At 37.4% G+C, this 12,939-nt stretch overlaps 1 non-coding gene across 1 annotated transcript; it reads right to left on the bottom strand.

The window, feature by feature from the left end:
- Positions 1–510: 510 nt before the first annotated feature.
- Positions 511–667, bottom strand: LOC122801981. Its single transcript, XR_006364835.1, has one exon. It is a non-coding gene; the product is annotated as a U1 spliceosomal RNA (small nuclear RNA).
- Between the last annotated feature and the right edge of the window lie 12,272 nt (positions 668–12,939).

The raw sequence follows: 12,939 nt of genomic DNA, 5'->3' as shown, positions 1-12,939 counted from the left end.
TAAGCAATGGGCAAAGCCGTGCAAACATGCGCAAATACAGGCAGCTATATCAGAAGAAATAAAAAAAAATAAAAAAACTTTCTATTTTTAATTTTGTCAGTTGTTTAACATATGGGGGAATGTAGTGTTACATTGTACACATGTGAGTGGACTCGCTCATGTTATTTGAAATTGTTGCATTTCCTCATTGCAGGGGCATGGATTTTTGGACTGCTTGGCAGTCCGACATGCCCCGTACACTCGTCCACGTTCCGTGTAAGCTTTAGAGTTGAGGCAGTGTGCCCTCATTAATATGCATGGTGCGCTGCCTTCATACTCTTAGACTGGCGCTTCCGTGTAAGACTAATCTAGTCTTACATGGAAGATAAGTAAATCCTGGGGATTGTGTCTTTTACTGCAATGAAACTGAAAGATAACATCCTTTTATTATGTGGTCATAAAGTGATTTAAATTTTTAGCTATTTTTCTGAAAGTAACCTCCTGTACTCCAGTTTCCATTGTTACATATCTATTATATATTATATATTATATACTATAGATTATGCCGTTAATTTTCCCACATTTGGAGAAAACACAGGGGTCAACCCAACCGAAATGTGCAATGGAAGAGTTTCACCCTGGGGAAACCACCTTCTTGATCATGGTTTTCCCCCTGCCAGGTAAGTATTACATCTACATAATATATATATATATATATATATATATATATATATATATATATATATATATATATATATATATATATATATATATATATATATATATATATATATATATATATATATATATATATATATATATATATATATATATATATATATATATATATACATATATATATATATATATATATATATATATACATATATATATATATATATATATATATATACACACACACACATCTAAACAGTTACAATACTGTTCTTTCCCCATAGGGTACACTCTGGGTACATTTTTAAAGCTCAGTACATTGCAAACCTTTTCAACACACAATTCTGTACCAGCAGTTTGATATACACATAACATACAGATTTAATACATTTGCAACACAAGCATATAAATCATGTTGCTATTCACAAATGACATATAATTATTTATAAAATTCCAGATAGCTCGGCTGGCAATATCTCCTTTCATGACAGGGTGTACAGTGGAGTCTTGCCTACCAACAAAAAACAATTTTCTTTCCTTTTCTTTACATGCTGAGAAGATTAACCTCTGAGTATGTGCTGTAGCATGTTGATGTCTTTTTGTAGATGTAACTAAAGTAGGTTCTCATAAAACACATTGACTTTTAGTAGTAAATATATATCTATCTATATATATATATATATATATATATATATATATATATATATATATATATATATATATATATATATTATTTATATGTATATATATATATATATATATATATATATATATATATATATATATATATATATATATATTATACATATATATATATATATATATATATATATATATATATATATATATATATATGGATGCTGCCACTTAATGGTGGTTTAGTCAACATCTATTTAGGCGATACAGTTTGGCTGACTAAACCGATGGCTGACAGTGTCAACAATTTTGTGAGATCAGATGATTCCCAAGTTTGGTGAATTTGCCCTTTCCCTGAGAAATGTGTGATCTCAGAGTAAGGATATATAATTAGCAGAGAGTGTAGGGGGTGCTGGGGGTTCCCCTTTCAAAAAACAATGTTTTCCTTTTCAGTTTCTTTTTTTTTTCATACACACACATGCACATGCACGCACTACCTATGTATGGATTTATTTAAGTTTGTTGAAAAACACAAATGTCAATATGAATAACGTCAACCCAAATTATTGAAATTATGCACTTCAGCACACTACAGCACATGCATCAAGCATTAGTGTGTGTGTGTGTGTGTGTGTGTGTGTGTGTGTGTGTGTGTGTGTGTGTGTGTGTGTGTGTGTGTGTGTGTGTGTGTGTGTAAAATACACAATCATATCTATTACCCTCTGATCTCTGACACTTTTCAGTTGTAACCACCCAAACCAAAGACTTCACATTAATAAAATATGGAGCAAAGAAAATATATGAATGAACATGGATAATGTGAGACATTATAATATTTAAACCAGACAGTACAGTGTAAAACAGCAAAGCAAATACCATATCTGAGAAACAAGAATAGATAAATACACAATGAAATGTGCTATACTTTTTTTTTTGTTTAAGTGACTTTGTGATAGTGTCTTAAAAGTCTCATTCTGAACTATAATAATCAACTTAAGAAGGAAGTCTCCTTGCATGTGCTTTGGAAATGTACACAGAATCTGTGAACTAAACTGCTATACTTTTTGTTATGAAATCAGCTTGAATGATGCCCTTGAAAACATCTTCATTGATTCGTCATTAAAACCAAACTTTTTCCAGTAAGAATGATAATATGCAAGTGTGATATATATCTCTGGGCTTACATATGCATTTACACCCCATTTTAGCACTAGGGGTAACACCTGGAAAGAAGACAAAAAATAAGGATCACATCCTTCTCACTGTATTTCTTTTGGAGAGAAAGGCCTTCAGACTTCACTAACCAAGATAACAAAATACGACTGCTTCAGGAGGATCAAGAAACACAGGTTGCTACAGTAGAAATCTGAATATTTCTGAAAGGCTATCTGATGTAAGACTTACTACTTAATTAGCTAAAACCAAAACCTGAAAACCCACATGCTTAGTAAACATCAAGCTTGCAAATGTGCCAAACAATGGGGGAAGCATGAACTTGTACATGAAGAGGCAGTGGATGCTTCTCATCTCTCTCCATGGTAAAAAAAATGCATGTTTTGACAAATTGCAGTTTCTATAAAAGAATTGTCAGTTAAATATAAAGTTAAGTTATTGGCTCTTGTAATTTCTATTCACAAAAGAGTCTGCTTATAACATAGACCATATCTTTAGACCCTTAAGTGAAAAAGGGTTGAACTTGGCTAGGCTAGTAAGGGCCCTAGGGCCATTAGCCTAGTAACTTCCTGTGAACCTATGAACTTATTCTACAGACTAAAAGTTTATAATTTGACCTGGAAACCTTACAAACCTAAATAATCCCTAAGGATATTACCCTTACAGGACATATTCATGCAATATTTGTAGCATTTGAGGCATTAAATATATTCATGTAGAGTACTGCTGCAGAAAGTGTACAATTCATTAAAATGCCACTGCGAACCATGAATCTCAGCTGCCTTACCTACAAAATACCCTTCTACAACAACAGTTAGAGATCCCTGAACAAATTTCCATTATAGCAGCAGTAACAACCGTTACAAAATATTCAAGTGGTTTACCAAAATTTTGATTATAAGATCAATGACATTAAAAACTGAGTCTGATAAAATAATTATTATATGACCTAACTTACATTGAAGATGCAAGAAGATGATCACATGAATTTTATTGTAAAATAACTCAAACTTCTTCTAAGAGAGGTCTTCCTTAATCAAGAGGACCTATAGAAAAACCTCTCTAATGCCAAACTGGGAACCAGCCTACATATTTTAAAGTGTCTGGACTTTAATGATACAGAGAGTTTATAAAATAGCCAAGCTATTTAGGTAATTCTCTCATAGTATCATGCCATGCTTTATGAAGAACACCTAACTAGAGTTTGGCTTTATTTCAGTAGTGCAAGACATTTGTGCCATACCTTAGCAAATGTAAAAAGCTACACTATGGAGTCCAGAACTCTTTATCCCAGTAATGCTGTACATTTGCAAAGGCATTCAGTTCTTCATTTTACTTCACATACAGAGACTGATGATTTTCTCCCCCCCCAAAAAAAAAACAGGAGCAGCAATGTCTCCTCTCTTTGTATCTTCCCCTCACTCATTTGAAAAATGGATATTTTAACAATGGACTGTAAAAAGAGAAATGTGTCACAGGCTCTTCTGTAAAAATGATGTGAGTAAAAAGAACTCTATAGCGACTATGGAATTTTCTTTACTGACTTCAAATACCCAGCGTTTTACTGAATGGTATTGCTAGTTGCAATGAAATCCTAGCTTCTCTGCCTGTTCTAGATGATGAAGTAATGACATTCTTGGAGTTCACTTTTTTTTAAACTCCTGCATATAGATAACTAGAATATGGGACTATTAATAGACTTACTACTCTCTGTCTCAGTTTAACTACATTAATTGATATTTTGATTTTGTTGTCAAATGCTACTGTGACTTTGAATATGGAATTTATGCTGATTTTTTTTTTGAGACTTAAGGGGGATTACTTATCTCTAAAATAAGTACAAGTGCATAGTTGCTGATGGTGATTAGTTGATTATATAGTATTAATTTAATTCTCACTAAAACCTCTGATCACCTAGTTATTGTCTCTTGGCTACAGAATGCTATCTTATACTTCACTCCATAAATTGTTTGATTTGTTTACACTTGAAATTCTGTACTTTTATGCATCCAGGGGAAATCTTTTAGAATCAATTGCATTTTTAATAAGAATGTATTGATCTGAACTCTGCTGCGTTTACGATTATAGCTTTTTCTTTATTCAGTCCTTTTTTAGGCAGACTAGCATTGGTAACAGGTGGAGCTGGATATGAAATGTAAAATTATTTGGTCAAGGGGAAACTGCATACTCTTTCAATTACAGAAGTGATACATGGACCATTGTAAAATGTTTACAAGTCATACAAAGAGGTCTCAGCAATTGTAATGCATGCCAATAGATGCACATATGTTAGTTACACTGACAGTATATCAGTATATTAGTATAAATACTATCAATGCCTTTTCTTTCTAGTATTGACTCTTAGGTGGCCTACATACTCATGTTCAAGCATAGCATGGTAAGTACAAAAGCTGAATGCTTCTGTGTGGTTTGATATTAATTATACTTTAGTGGTTTGTGACCTCATACTTCAGGTTTGCTATGAAGTTAATGACTGCTGAACAAAAACCTTATTCCTTAAGCAATAATTCCTTATTCTGTGCTAGCCTACTCACATTTTGAAAACAGTGTCAGTGCAGAGTCATGGCTTACATACATATCAGATGCTGGCATGTTTTCTATTATCATTTGCTGAATAAGGGATAACCATTAGAGTGGGATGGAAATGAGGGGCTATAGTAATGACATTTTCCTTGGTTACTCACATACTTGTACAAGACAACCGCACTCCATTTCCAGCTCAGCGTTTTGTGCTTCCTACTTTTCCAGTAGCAGTGAATGTATTTATTGGTTGAGTAGGAATAGCTATCAAATATAAGCTGTCAGTTTAGTGCTACAGATATAAAGCAAATTTAGTTATTAGTTAATTGTTTATTTCCATTTTTACTGGAATGTCCAATAGGCAAACAAGCTCCTTTACATTGGAGACTCGGGGAGAAAAGTGCCATGAGGAATAATAACAGTACTATATCTACAGCATACAAAATACTCAGGTACCAGTTAGCAGCATTACATAGAAAGGGACAATGAATGAAGCAGATAATTATGAACTAACAAGTAGATTTTACAGCCACATAATCAGCATTGGGTGTAGTTTAATAGTAGAAGGTCAGATATAATTATATGCATTTTGTCAAAAGAAGAGTAAAGACAGAAAAATAAAAGAAATGGCAAAGTCAGTGACATGTATGTGTACATAGGAAAGGCAATTTAGCAATAATTTAGCTTGCCAGGAATCAAGTAGGATAAGTTTTAATTTGTCTTTGAAGATATATATGTTGTTAAGGAGTCTGATTGGAGGGGCGATTGAGTCACAGGATTTTGAGTTACCATTAAAGAGCATTTTCTGCTTGTTTTAAGCTTAGAAGTGAGAAGAGAAATTTGTCAGTAGAGTGGAGAGCTCTATTGGTGGAGTGGAGCTGTAGTATACCTCTTAGGGCAGGGCATTTTTCAGGGTAAAAGACTAATCTGTGTGCAAATTGAAGTTGAGGATAGATGAGGAGGTGAGGTAGCTGAAGCCATTTCAGGTGCATGAGCGAAATTCAGTGATGTGTGGAGTATGGCTTGCTAGAAGCAAATTTGGCTATTTTATTACAGCATCTATAGTGCAGTTGTCAGTGTAGAATGGAGTTTGGTGAAAATTGGGGTTGGGGGTTTATACAGAAGTGTAGACAGCAGGTAGGGTAATGCTACTGTTTTCTGTATGATTTCAGTGAGATATTGTTTTGCTCTATTCAGCCACTTAACAGCTTGGGGAATTCTCAGAGAGGTAGATGAAGAACCAGGAGAGACTGGATTAGGACAGATTAAGGGAGGCTAGTTGATGGAGCAGTTTATTGTAAAAGACAGTGTCAAAAGCTTTAGATGAAGCTAAGAAAATGGCAGAAACAAAATTAGCTATATTGCTGTTATGATTAATGCTATTAGAGAAGTCTTTTAGTACAGTAGTGGTACTGTAGTTCAATCTAAAGCCATGCTGAGTGGAGCAGAGGAGAGAGAGTTATTGGTAAGAATGTGGTTGAGGAGTTGAGAATGGATACACTTTTCTAAGATTTTTATAGGTGGAAAATATGGCTTTGGGCCTATCGTTAGAACGAACAGTTATGTTTTCCCCTTTGTGCAGGGGTAGGATGAAAGAATGAATTATTTTTTCTGTAGGGAGGGGGCATAAGACTGTTCGATGGATCTGTCAATGAGTATTGACACAGGGTAGGCAATGACATCTGCTGCTCTTTCAGGTATTCAGCAGGTAGATTATCTGCAACTAGGGTGGCAGGTTTTAGATTTAGGAATTGCTTTTTAATGATAGAAGTTGAGAAAGTGTTGACAGTGAAATTGATATGGTTGCTACTGACAGAAGAAAAGCTGGGGTGAATAGTTAGGGTCTGTGCAAACTATTGATTTTATGATGTTGATGAAGTAGGGGTTAAATAATGAAGCAATATGTCTGAATATGGATTGTGTTGCTCCTTAGGATAACAGTTTTTTTGGTGATTCTTCTGTAAGTTAAAATAGTGACTTACTTAGTTTTCAACTTTTATTGCCTAGACTGTATTCTCTCTTCCTTTTTTGACAGCAAAAATCATATCAGCATATGCTCAGCTTAACTCATCATGTTATGGTATTCATTTAAACAGCTCCACAAACATAAATCTCATTTATAGATGATAGCGTAATTTGTCTAAGTAGCCATAGAATATCATTGTCACCCTTTATTCAGCCCTCATTAGGCCAATAATTGAATATAAATGCCCACTGTGCCATGTATCTGTCCAGACACATGCAACCGGAAAACCCAGAGAGATACTTTACTAAAAGCATAAAAAGCCTAAACAGCATGTCCTACATGGACTGAATCAAAGCCCAGTCACTATATTCAATATCCTACAGACTGCTAAGAAGTGGCCTGTGTCTGACATACAAAGCATACTCTAACCCATTTCTGATAGATTTACTGCATATCAGCACATTAAATGGCATCAGAAATAGCTAGTCTGAAAATCTAAACCTCTTCTGCAACATCAAGTAAACAGTTTGGAGCTACAGCTATATTTCACAGAGGATATTACTGCTGTGGAACAGACTCCCCATCCACATAAATCAAAGTTCTTCCCTGTCCATTTTCAAGTGTAAGTTAGATTTATGGATGGAAAACAGAAAATTTACCCCAGGATTGCAGCCTGTACTACTACTGGACAGAGGCAGCTCCTAAATTCTTCATCCCATGCATGGGTCCCCCTCAAATTATCTATGATATGATCCCAGTTATTCTCATTAAGGATAATATATAATTATTGACCATAGGATGGGTAAGGCCAATCTATAGCCAAATGGAATAGATTACTTTGAGCACAAAAACAGAAACTAGCTTAGTACTTAGCTATGAACCTATGAACCTATAAGACACATTGCTGTACATTTGCTATAAACCAGAGCGTTTTCTTCTGTATGTGAGTTACATATTAGCTGTAATTAAACTGCAATTTTCCATTTTATTTCTGGAAATGTTGATACTTTTTCTAGCCTGACAAACTAACAAATAATGGTAGTCAAAGAATATACCAATCTAGACATATAGAAATGTGATAGCAATATTGTTTGCACAGGACTGTGCAATTTGGTTAAGTAATCCCAAAAGATACATTGCCACATTATTGCAAGGAATCAAATATTTTTTCTTCTTTATGTGGTTTACATAGTAACTATAAGGAAACTGCATTTTTTTCTTTTAGTTACAAAAGATTCAACACTATTTCTATTGTCTGTACCTTATGCTTAACGGGAGTCAGTGAATATGAATAAACTAATGAAGTAATTGCCAAAGTCCTTTTAACTGAAATTAGATACAAAGTCAGTTGTTGAAAAAAACATTACTTTTCTTTTCTATGTTAAATTCAGACAAATTAAATGGTAATTCCTTCGAAAGCATTATCTCTGTGCAGATATCTCCCACACATTGTCTTATCTGGTTATCTAAAGCAATGTCAGTTATATGTTTCAGTTTTCCATTGGAATATGTATCCCTAAAATAAAGGTGGCCTAAGGGCTTCCTCTTTTTACACTGTACAAAATCTGATATAGGATGGCAGCATGTAAGAACAAACTAAAGCTTCAATCTATCTAGTTTCAAGGGGAATGTGACTTTATAAATATAATTTAGTGTTATATGGACATTAAATGTACATTCTGCTGTTCAGTGCTGACTTTTACATTTTTAATATATGTTTGCTGCTGATTTCTTTAATGTTTTTCAATAAAGTTCATGAAGATGTTAAAAAATAATTCAACAAATTCTGGAGCCCTATTACAAAGGTTAATTCCTCAGGCCCCGCCATTTCATGCAATACATAAATAAATACTAAGAAATAAGCACATATGAGATGGCTGTGTATCAACAGCTGCTGGACCTCTGTTCAATAAATGGCTTCACTGCTGGTGCGCAGTGTAGGTTCTGACATGACCATAGTGCACAAATGGCAATAATATAGATCTCTACAAATTCAATTTTCAGAGTAAAATTGGACAAAACCTGCTCTGATTGGGGGAAACTCTTTGATGGGCTTCTTCAATGATCATTATTAGGCTCCATCTTTTTCTTCCTATTTGGTAATGAACTACTACTTTGTCTACATAACTTGTAAATCACCCTTTATGGTGACAATCTGGTACTCTTAATAAGACCAAAACAGTGTCACTAGATTGGCAAGTACTTCAGAAAGACATTAGCTATGTTCAAAGGTTCATAGGTGTGTACTAGGCTAATGGCCCTGGAGCCTTTACAAATATAGCCCATAGGATTACCCTGGCATCATGCCACCCGACCTTAGTTCCCAGTGCCTCTGTCAAGTAGAGCCACTAGAGTGGTCCCTGGGGTGAATTTTCTATTTCCCATCTACTCATCAAGATTTCTCTTAGAGAGAGCCAGTGAGGCACTCCGCTTGACATGCAGGGGATGTCTATTCCATAGAATGGGCAGTCTCTGGGTTATGAACCTGTCCTTCCAACTTGTTCTGTTGATTGTGGTAATGAGGTTGAGATCTCTGGAGTGTGTAGTGTGGAGGGATTGGGATTTCTTTAGATGTAGCATTTCTAACAGAGCTAGGTCAGACATGGCTTTGTAAGTCAAGCAGAGATCACCTCTAAGTAGGTGATATGAGACAGAGAATAGCTGGAGTTTTTTGAGTCTGTCCATATAGGACAAGTGTTTAAGGCCTAAGATCCTCTTTGTGAGGTATTTTTGCAGCCTCTCCAGTTGTTGTGGGTGTCTAGTGAGGTACATGCCAAATGGGACATTGTACTCGATAATTGGCCTAATGAGGGAAGAGTACAAGGAGACAATGACCTCTTTCTTCCTGGATGCAAAACCCTTAGTAATGAGATGTGTCACATAGAGGGACTTTCTGACCACAGTGGCAATGTTGTGGTCAAAAGAGAGGTTGCTGTCAACCTGTGTTCCCAGATCTCTTATGAAACCTTCTGTGTTCAGGGGAATACCATTGATGTGGTAATTCATGGGAACCAGGTTTTTCCCAAAGGGGATGACGGCACATTTTTTGGCATTGAGCTTAAGGCCATGGTTCTGACACTAGTCATTGGTCTCAGTGAGGCCTTTCTGTAGGATGTCAGCATCACTTGGGTAGTTAATTATGGCTCCCAACTTGCAATCGTCTGTGAACTTTGTCAGCCAGAGTCCCTTTGTGTTGGCCTGAACTTTAGAGAAGTAGATACCAAACAGGAGAAGACCCAGGATCAAACCCTGTGGGACTCCACTCTTGACTGGTCGACAGTCTGACTTGGAGTCAGCTTCTTTCACACTGTGGGTTCTATCTGTGAGCCAGTTTGCAACCCACCTAGTGATATAGGGGTTTATGCTTAGTTTAGTGAGTTTTTCTATGATTCCTGAGTGGGGAATGGTATCAAAGGCCTTGCCAAGATAAAGGTAGGCTGCATGAACCACCTTGCCTTCATCCACATCTCTAGTGACTGACTCAAAGAAGTCAACCAGGTTGAGCAGGCATGATCCACCCTTCACAAACCCAAACTGTGTGGGATCCAGAGTTTGGAAGTTCCCTATATCTTTGTTTATTGGGTCCATGATGATGCGTTCCATAGCTTTGCATATTAGACATGTCAGGCTAATGGGGTGATAGTTCCCAGGGTCTGTAGTCGCTCCTACTTTGTGGAGTGGGATGACTGCAGCTGTGTGACATTCGGTAGGGACAAAGCCTGAGGTGAGGCTGTGATTAAGCAGAGCACACAGGTGAGGTGCCAGTTCACTCTGTAGTTCATGTAGAACACAGCCAGGAATATTGTCAGGTCCCATAGAAGCTGTATTTGTGGCCTTGGACAGTGCTGTTTTAACCTGTCCAGCAGTAATACTGGGTGCCTGGCAATCTACTGGTATTGTGACTGGTCCTTTGGTGGGGAAGAAAGGGGTAAAGTTGGCACTGAATCTGTCGGCCAGTATATTGGCAATATCTGTTGGCTCGGTATAGGAGGTGCCATTGTGCAACATCTCTGAGCAAATCTGGGTATTGCCGTGAAGATTCTATACATTACTATAGAATGCCTTGTGGTTGCCTTTACTATCTGCTGCAATTCTGTTTTCATAGCTAGCTTTAGAGGATTTGATGAGGAATCTCAACTTTTGTTAAAGCTAATAAGGGAGTTTTTCCAGTCTTGGGACTTCACCTTATTTCTCATCAGTTTCCTCCTTTTGTTGCAGAGTTTGTTTATGGCAGGGGACCACCAGATTGGCTTCCTTTTTTTGGAGGGGAGCTTCTTGGCTCTATTGGGTAAGGCGAGATCCATGCATTTGTGTATATGTTTGTATAGGGCATTAGTGTATGGTTCGGCAGTCATGCAGCTGCTCTCCAATTGCATGGGTGCCGTGAAGTTAGCCACCTCTGTTTTCTGTTGCCCAAAGTTAGTTTTGGAGAAGTTTTTCATAGTGGTTACCTTTGCAGGGGTGGGGGGTGGGAGGGATGTGAATTTCCAAGGTGATAAGTTTGTGGTTGGATCTAACCATGGAGAAGTTAACTATTGGTACAGAGCAACGGTCGCCCATATTACTAATGACCAGGTCAAGGATGTTGTTACCTCTAGTGGGGTTAAGAATGAGATCTGGTCCAGGGCATTGGAGTTAATGAATTCCAGGAAACGTTGGGCAAGTGTATTGGTACATGAGTAGTTTTCCCAGTTAATGGAGGGGTAGTTGAAGTCGCCCAGTATGATAGTGTTAGGTTGGACCCTAATATTCTCCAGGGTGCTTAGGAATGTGGAGTATGAGTCTTGGGTCATGGTCGGGGACCTATAGCAGGCTACGACCTGAATCACTGTCTTACCCAATGTTAGTTGCACCTGAAGTATCTCAGATGCATTATGTTAGGCTACCAGTCTGGAGATCTGTACATTTTTTTATGAATATGGAGACACCACCGCCTTAGGAGCTTCAGTCCAAGTTCTGGAATTGAAAGGTATGGCATGAGTTATAGCCTGGTAGTGCAGGGGTGCTATCTGCTGCCTTGAACCAGGTCTCTGTTACAGCACAAATGTCGATGTTCTCCATTTTAAGGAGTGCTTCGAGCGAGTGCATTTTGAGATTTAGACTTCTAGCGTTGAGCAGCATGACCCTCAGATTGCATTTGTTTGTAACTGTTACAGTGGTAATTTTGTCTTTGGAATATCACCTACAAAAGGCACTATAGGGATGGCAACAGCCTTGGCCAATATCCGGAAGCCCAGGGGTGACAGATGCAAGCTATCTCTGGCAAAGCATCTAGGTCTGTCAATCATGTCATCCCAGGCAGACAAATACTGGATCCCCTTAGAATGACACCAGAAACTTAGCCAGTTGTTGAAATCAATCATTTTCTGCTTGTACTGTGGTATCATTCTGGGTGATGGTAGGAGGCTGCTCAGGGCTAAGATCATATCCATCTGGGCTACATAATCCGAGAGCTTCTCCATGTCTCTTTTCATGTAGTCCAGGGAGATACATCTCAGGTCATTCACACCCACATGTACAATGACAGAGTCATATTTGTACCTGTTGTTGAGGGACCAGAGTGCTTGTGTTATGTGGCAGATCCTGGCACCTGACAGGCAGCTGACTGTTACTTTCTCCTTATTTAACCTACTGAGTAGGACATCAGTGTGCCTCACTATTGAGTCACCTATGACTAGTGTGTTGGGCATGCTGTTTTGCCTTAGGGGCTTTGGTTGAGTGGCACACTGTTTAGGAGAGTTATGTGTCTTATGATTAGTGTTGTGTTGTGGTGGTCAAGTGCATTTCTGCCTTGGTGGTCTCTGCTGTTTGGATAGATTTTTATTGAGAGCCTCCGTGAAAGTGGGTGTGTGGTTTGTGTTTTTATGTGAAGGCAGTGCTGGTGTGTGTTCTGGTGGGCTATGTGTTCCATGTGGTGTGGTGCAAGTGTTGACCTTCTCCTCTTGACCAGCTATTCCGGTCTTGGCTGC

Source organism: Protopterus annectens, chromosome 1.part0 (assembly GCF_019279795.1).
Source record: "Protopterus annectens isolate FY-2018-M chromosome 1.part0, PAN1.0, whole genome shotgun sequence".
Lineage (NCBI taxonomy): Eukaryota > Metazoa > Chordata > Ceratodontiformes > Protopteridae > Protopterus > Protopterus annectens.
The sequence above is the reverse complement of the archived record's forward strand: the minus strand, read 5'-3'. Positions and strand labels throughout refer to the sequence as shown.